This window comes from Lactuca virosa, chromosome 4 (genome assembly GCF_052849685.1).
Source record: "Lactuca virosa cultivar CGN04683 chromosome 4, Lactuca_virosa_CGN04683_v6, whole genome shotgun sequence".
Taxonomy (NCBI): Eukaryota; Viridiplantae; Streptophyta; class Magnoliopsida; order Asterales; family Asteraceae; genus Lactuca; species Lactuca virosa.
This window is the reverse complement of record NC_136429.1, coordinates 293712123-293719292: the sequence shown is the minus strand read 5'-3', so window position 1 is coordinate 293719292 and position 7170 is coordinate 293712123.

The window sequence follows — 7170 nt, the reverse complement described above, 5'->3', positions numbered from 1 at the left end:
GGATGTAAACTGGGAGATGAATCCTTTTTAGATCAACAAGACAATGTTTCCTTTCATTCCCGAACCACATATATATAATAATCGGCTCATAAGCACAAACACTCATACCTGGCCCAATCAGCCTCGGGTTGGAATACCAGGCATGCCCACGACGGGTCCAGTCATCCTCAGGATGGAATACCCTCGTGTCATGCACATGTTTGGCCCAATCAACCTTCGGGTTAGCATACCAAACACATCAGGTCCAATCAATCATAGGGTCCAGTCATCCTTAGGATGGAATACCCTAGATCAAAATACCACTATATACGAACTCGGGTCTAAACTCACAACTTGAGGTTCAGGGACCTACCCTTGTATTTCGCACAAAATCTTCTGATTCCTCACAGCCAATTATGGCTCGCCCGATCCTCAACAATGTGTCCATTCCGAAAGCGCTCCAACAGAAGAATGAACTACTAGGATCACTAGGCCCATAGCCTATGACTGGAATACCCCTACAAGTCCTCAGCATAGGTTTGGATTGCCTCTGAGGCCACAGCATGAGTCTGGTATGCCCCACCTGGCCCTCAGCTCATGACTGGAATGCTCCTGATAAACTATCAACCTTGTCCAAAAGAAAAACCTAACCAACGTCCTTCACACACCAACCAGTGCCACGATGTTGAAATCCCACCATCCACGATTCACTTATATAATAAATTGTTATCCAAGCAAACTCCTGCAACTCACGATCGCACATGACCATAGAATAGCATGATATCCGAACTCTGAATCCAATTGCAAACTTCATCCCAAACCTGATCAAGCACGTAAGCCGAACCAACCCTATTGCCACCTCGTATACCCGCTGTTACACATGAAGAATTACTACCATGTACATAATTGGGAATCCCTAACTCCACATTCACTCGCCACAAAGCCCATATTGGATCGAGACTGATCCGATTCTACTAATACCAAAGCTAGTCCAAGAAAACTTCCACAGTTATTCCCAAGGTTACCGAAAATCCGAGTCCGATAAGAATCAAAAGTCTATTCCACTACTGAGGGGAAACATACCCCAAAAACTTAGGAAATGTAAGCACACTGCACAAGTAAATTGTTGACGCGTTCCTAACTCCTCAACTGTTGTCTCTTGAATTTTTTTCGGAGAAATTCCCGCTTTCTGGGAGGTTCACCGATTAGCGCCTGGCCGACCCTTCTTGAAACCGCAATCTGAACAGCAACAGACAAAACTTTCAATGGCTGACGCTCAACCTGAAAATTTCCAATTCTGATGTCAAGCACTGAGATGTCACGATTCACACGCTGGGGAGTTTTACCGAACTCCCAACTCACACAAACCTCAAACCAATCAGCCACTTGGGTTGTCTTCCTTTCTGACAACGATGTGAAACTTATTCCACTTTCAAAACCGCCCCTGCTTCGGAATCTCATGATAATTCTCCCCCACTTAGATTCCACTAAGTCTTCACAATACATGAAAATTTGAGAATTCCCAATCCTTATCACCTTCCAACGATCGATCTGACGACAACCAAACCTTTCCAACTAGTACTCCTTTACTAGCCAACCATAAGTGATCACACACTTCTAAGAACAAGCTGAACACTTCCTGAATCTCAATGAAACCGACAGTCCCTAATTCTTGAATGATCCCACACTCAAATCTTGAAATCCAAAAGATAGATGCTCCAACTAACATCTCTGCAACGAGCTACTTCCCTTGGCGTTTTCCTCCGCTAACCAATAACGGTTGCTGAACTACTGAATCTTGATAATGGTGAATAACCATCCTGTGGGACCCTATTCGCAGACCTCCCACATAATACCCTTCTTCCCAAATTGTTCCAACAATCCTCCCGCTCTCGACTCTAGAACTCATATCATTCAGGGCCTCGCCCCCTGACTCACTCACCAGCTTAATCATCCACAGCTGAACTGCAGTAGCTGAAACAACCTTTGTCCTAAACCAGGCTACAACCTCTCCCAAGACATAGTCTACAATCCCGAAAGTGCAATAGATCGCACAATCAATCCTTACCGTCTGATGCAAGAGATCCAAGGCGAAATGGTCCTCCAAAATACTTATGCCACATCGACCCACCTGCGCTTACCAGCGCTGAAATACTGTCGCCAACCCCTGCGACTAACTGACCCGAGCTGGAATACAACCTGATCCTGGGTCACAAGCCTGCTCAATCCTTCAAACTCGTAAACTGAAAGGGCACAATCCTTTCCCTGGAAAACAACATTCCAATCCTATCAATTAACCATTCTAATTCCAGCTGCATAACTCCGGCTGAACATAATCATTACTCATTTTCGGAGTCCCCGCGACTCACATTCCGGCCTCGAGCAAACCCCCGAAGCCTCAAATCTAGAAACTCATGTGCTAGACTCTCCCGCTTAACCTGCGGAATGTAACAAGTACATAACATCTCCCTGATCCCAAGTAACTGTAGCCCTCTGCTCATCAGAACATGTCCCAGTAACAAGTCCCGGTACTGGAAAGCTCGACCAATTCCTACCCCTGTCGTCGTTACATCTGTTAAAGCTGCTGGGGCAGCCATCTCAGCAATAACGTTCGTCGAAATACTCAACCATGGCGGTCTTAATAGACCCTAACATCTCCGGTAACTGTCCCCAAACAAATTCGATCACCTCCTCCCGGATGATCTCACTGACACGGTCCTTTGACAATGCTGGCCTATCCTGGCTGCCAGCTCCCGATCCAAACCTGGATCCGGTCTCAAGTCGTCTCGTAACCATCCTGGTAAGACACCAGAAAGATCTCTGATAATCCATATAATGACAGGGGACCAACTCCTAACCCAACCCTAGGGATTGTGACTTACTTGACACGCGTATGGGTCCTGTGCTTTCAGTAGTATGGGCCCCTACTACCTTCCACACCTACCCATATTTGTCTCAAGTATCACCACAACGCCCTAACTGAATACACAACATGGCGAGCACTCAATCCTCACTCCTAGAGGAATGCTAAATATCTCATAACTTGCCTCCCAGCCTCACACAACCCACCCATCCATGAAACTTCCACCAACCCTACAGTACTAGTGTATGTTAGCCATACATAACGTTGGACCCTATAGACTTTCGAATATCCAATCCTACCTTAAGCCCCCAATCAAACAAGAACAGAACATAAGGCCAAATCAAACATTCTCAGGCTATAAGATCTTAATTATGTATAACCGTGATGCATACACTAAGCAACTACAGTAATGATGTCAATCTCATATAAAGGAAACCCTAGGCTAGCAGACATCATGTAATCAGGAAATTCTATCATGCAATTCCTGAAGATCCCTAGCCTAGTACTAACATTTTGTTCTAACATATCTCAAAATCAAATAACTTGTATGGTATTTTGGGATCTATTTACTGGCTTCGGCTGATCGTACACCCTGCATCCTCCTTTACTTATCTTGAAAACCTTTTTGAAAATCATTTTGAAAATCCTTTCCTTGATTTGAGACTGGAGTTACACGAGTGTTCCTCCAATTCACTCAAACCAAGGCTCTGATACCAACTTGTAACACCCAAAAATTCAAGCCAATTTAAAACTTTTTAAACAACCCAAAAACCATTAGTTATTACAAACTTGTTTTCAAAATGTATAATATCAGAGTATCCCAGAAACATAGTCATAAAAAGTGAGGAGTTGTACGATCACGCCTTTGCCCTGCCACGATCCCCTGATGCACCTAAAACAATAAACTGAAACTGTAAGCCCGAAAGCTTAGTGAGTTACCCCCAAAATACCGATACACATACAGTCCACATAACAATATCAGCAATATCGTAACATAACAACTGAACAGCATGTAATGGGTCCACAGCCTTACAGACTGGATTACCCCTGGGCCCACAATGTGAGTCTAGATTGCCTTACGGGCCCACATCTCACATCTGGCTTGCCATTGAGCCCACAGTACGAGTCTCCCTTAGCCCGTAACTGGAATGCCCCCGAGCCCACAGTACGAGTCTCCCTTAGCCCGTAACTGGAATGCTCCTAGGGTTTGTTGGCTACCACACGGAGCAGTACAACCTCAACCCATCCCACATAACATATACTCCTTCCGTCCCAAAATTATTGTCCGCAGACAAAAAACACATAGATTAAGAAAAGCAATCATTAGTTTTGTTTTTTTGAGTAAAATGACCCTCTTGCCCTTTTTTAAAACCAATGAGAAATTTGCATTTGTAATTATTCAAGTTTACTTTATTAAATGTTAGGGGTAATATGGTAAAAGTGTATATCTACTTTTGGTAGTGGACAATAATTTTGGGACAAACTAAAATAGTAAGGTCGACAATAATTTTGGGACGGAGGGAGTAACATACAACATAACCACTGAGCATACATCACAGGTAGTCCTACAGGTCTACCTAACTGGCATAACCACTAGCATGCAACACTAACTCATACTCAACATCTAACACTTCTAGGATAACATATCCAATGGGCCGACCTTGGTGCCTTAAACCCCTTAGTATAGTGAGGATAACTCACCTGACACTGCTGAAGTCTCGCAGGTAAAGCTCCCGCTGCTGGTTGACAGATTCCCGAACTGTCCACATCAAACAATACCCAATTAATAATTGGGTTCCAAGCCCAAAGTCTAACTCACACTACAAAAGCCCAAAAGTCAAATCATGGGTCAAAGCCCAACATATGGCCCAATTTTCCAAATTGGCCCCAGACCTCTACATGGTCTTTCCTTAAGGCCTATCTACTTATTTTGGTCCGTTAACTTGTTCTTGGACAACCCATCAATAATCACCAAAGCTCACTAGGAAGGCCCAACTCAAGGCCCATGTGAAATTAGGGTTTCACATAAAATCACAATTAGGGTTAAGTGTTTCTCACTTAACCCATTAAGGACTTAATCCATGAAGTCCCTCACTTTACTAAATAAGTCATATGGTGTGATTGGGCCTAATACACAATTCCATTCCAATAGCCGAAATGTGGGTCCCGATAAGTTCAAGCCTAAAATCCCAAAATTAGGGTTTTCACATGAACGGCGATTAGAGTTAAGTGTTCCTACTTAACCCATTAAGGACTTAATCCACTAAGGACTTAATCCATTAAGTCCAATATTGCCTTAGGTTAATTTGCCGATGATTATTAATTATTATTTTATGTTTAATAATTAATTCTCGTGCGCGTCCCAAACAATTCCCACAATTATGGTTTTATGCTCTTAGGGTTTTCCAAACCCTAATTAGGGTTTTCCAACCCAATACTAGCCCATTAGTCAATTGGTTGAGCTTCTAGGTCACTTTGGGCCTTATTGAGCCCATTAGGGTTTTATTAGGTCCATTGGGGTCTCTTTGGGCCCACTAGGGTTTCTTTTGGCCCATTAGGGTTTAGTAGCCCCTTGTCCAAACATCCAAACGAGGTCCAAACGTAATCAGAGCACACCGCCACCCGACACGGCGGCCGGTGGCGGCAGGAGGCGGCAACCACCACTCTACGGTGGTAGTTTGGGTTCTTCTTTTCATTATTCACTTTTGTTACAAATTACAATATTATCCACTTAACACACGCATACACTAATAACACATACTAATTACACACACACACAGCCGCACCGTGGCGGTCGGTCGTGGTAGAGGGTGGCAGCCACCACCTCACGGTGGTGGTGGTGGCCCCTTTTTGATTTCCCAGCCAATAACTACAAACCCTATAGCAGAACCAAACACCCACCCGCTTTCTTTCTAGCAAACGGATCCAACCACCCCCGGCGGCGGTTGACGACGGCAGCAACAACCCAAGCGACATAATGGCGGCAAAGCGACGGTGCTGAGATTTCCCCCGGTTCCCTGTGATTCTCGATTGCTCACGACCACACAACAGCGAATCTGACCCTTCGTCGGCCCCTAGTGGTCGTCTCGGGTGCTCACGGTGTCACAGGCATCAGACTACGGTGATGGCGGCGCTGGAGAACGCTGCAACGGAGGTGGTGGCTTCGTTGGTCGACGGTCTCAGTGGTGGTGCGGCTGGAGGTTCGTAAGGCGGCTGATGAAAGCTTCCATGGCGGCGACGAAGGCTGAGAAGTGATCCAATAAGCAAACGACGGTAGTAACGGACGCAACCACGTTTTCCCGACGTTAGGTTGAGTACGAGGTGGTTGCTCCGGTTATTGGCTTCGATCGACGACGTCGGCTGGCAAGGAGGCTGTCGGTCATGGCAGCAATGGAAGTGGCAGCTGGAGGTTAACGGTAAAGGGGAGTAGCGACTGCAAGTGTCACGATTAGGGTTAGGGTTACCAGGTGGGTAACGCTTAAATACCCCCTTCCCTCTTAAGCACTTTTCCATAATGACAAAATCAGTCCCTCCATCTTCTTTTCTCTCAAATTAAATCCACAACTTACCATTTAAACCCCTCATTTCCAAAATCCTTTCATCTTAGGTCCGGAATTTACTCTTTTAACCCCAGTCATTCAAGATCCTTTCAAATTAAGTCCAATATTACTCTTTAACCCCCGAAACTAACATTCCAATAATTCTTATTTAATTTTGAGCTCTAATAATATAAAATAATCAAAATAATTACTTCCCGGGGTTCCTGATTTATTATTTAATTACTCTTTTTAAAACGGGATGTTACACTTGAAGCTTGCTCAAGGTGACCTCTTCCTTGTTCATGTGGTAGGTCATGCGGAACTGGCTGTAGCAGGGAGGCAAGGAATGAAGGATGATGTTAATTGCTAGCTCTTCATCAAAGTTAACATTTAGCTTTAGTAGGCGATCGACATATCTCTGCATCTTTTGCAGATGAGCAGTAATGGACTTTCCATTACCCATTTTGGTAGTGATCATCGAAGTGATGATCTCGTACCTTTCTTGCCTAGCGCTTTGGTGGTACCGGTCCAGCAGATCTTGATGCATCTCATAGGGGTACATGTCCTCATAGGACTTCTGGAGTTCTGTAGTCAAAGTCGTCGGCATGATGCAATGGACTTTCATAGCATCACGCTCATGGGCCTCAAAGGCAGCGATCTCTTCAGCAGAGGCAGTGGTGATGTTGATTTCCTTCAGCTTCTCATCGAGGACATACTCTTTGTCCTCGTAACGAGTGACCATTCGGATGTTGCGGATCCAATCATTGAAATTGGACCCGTCAAAGATCA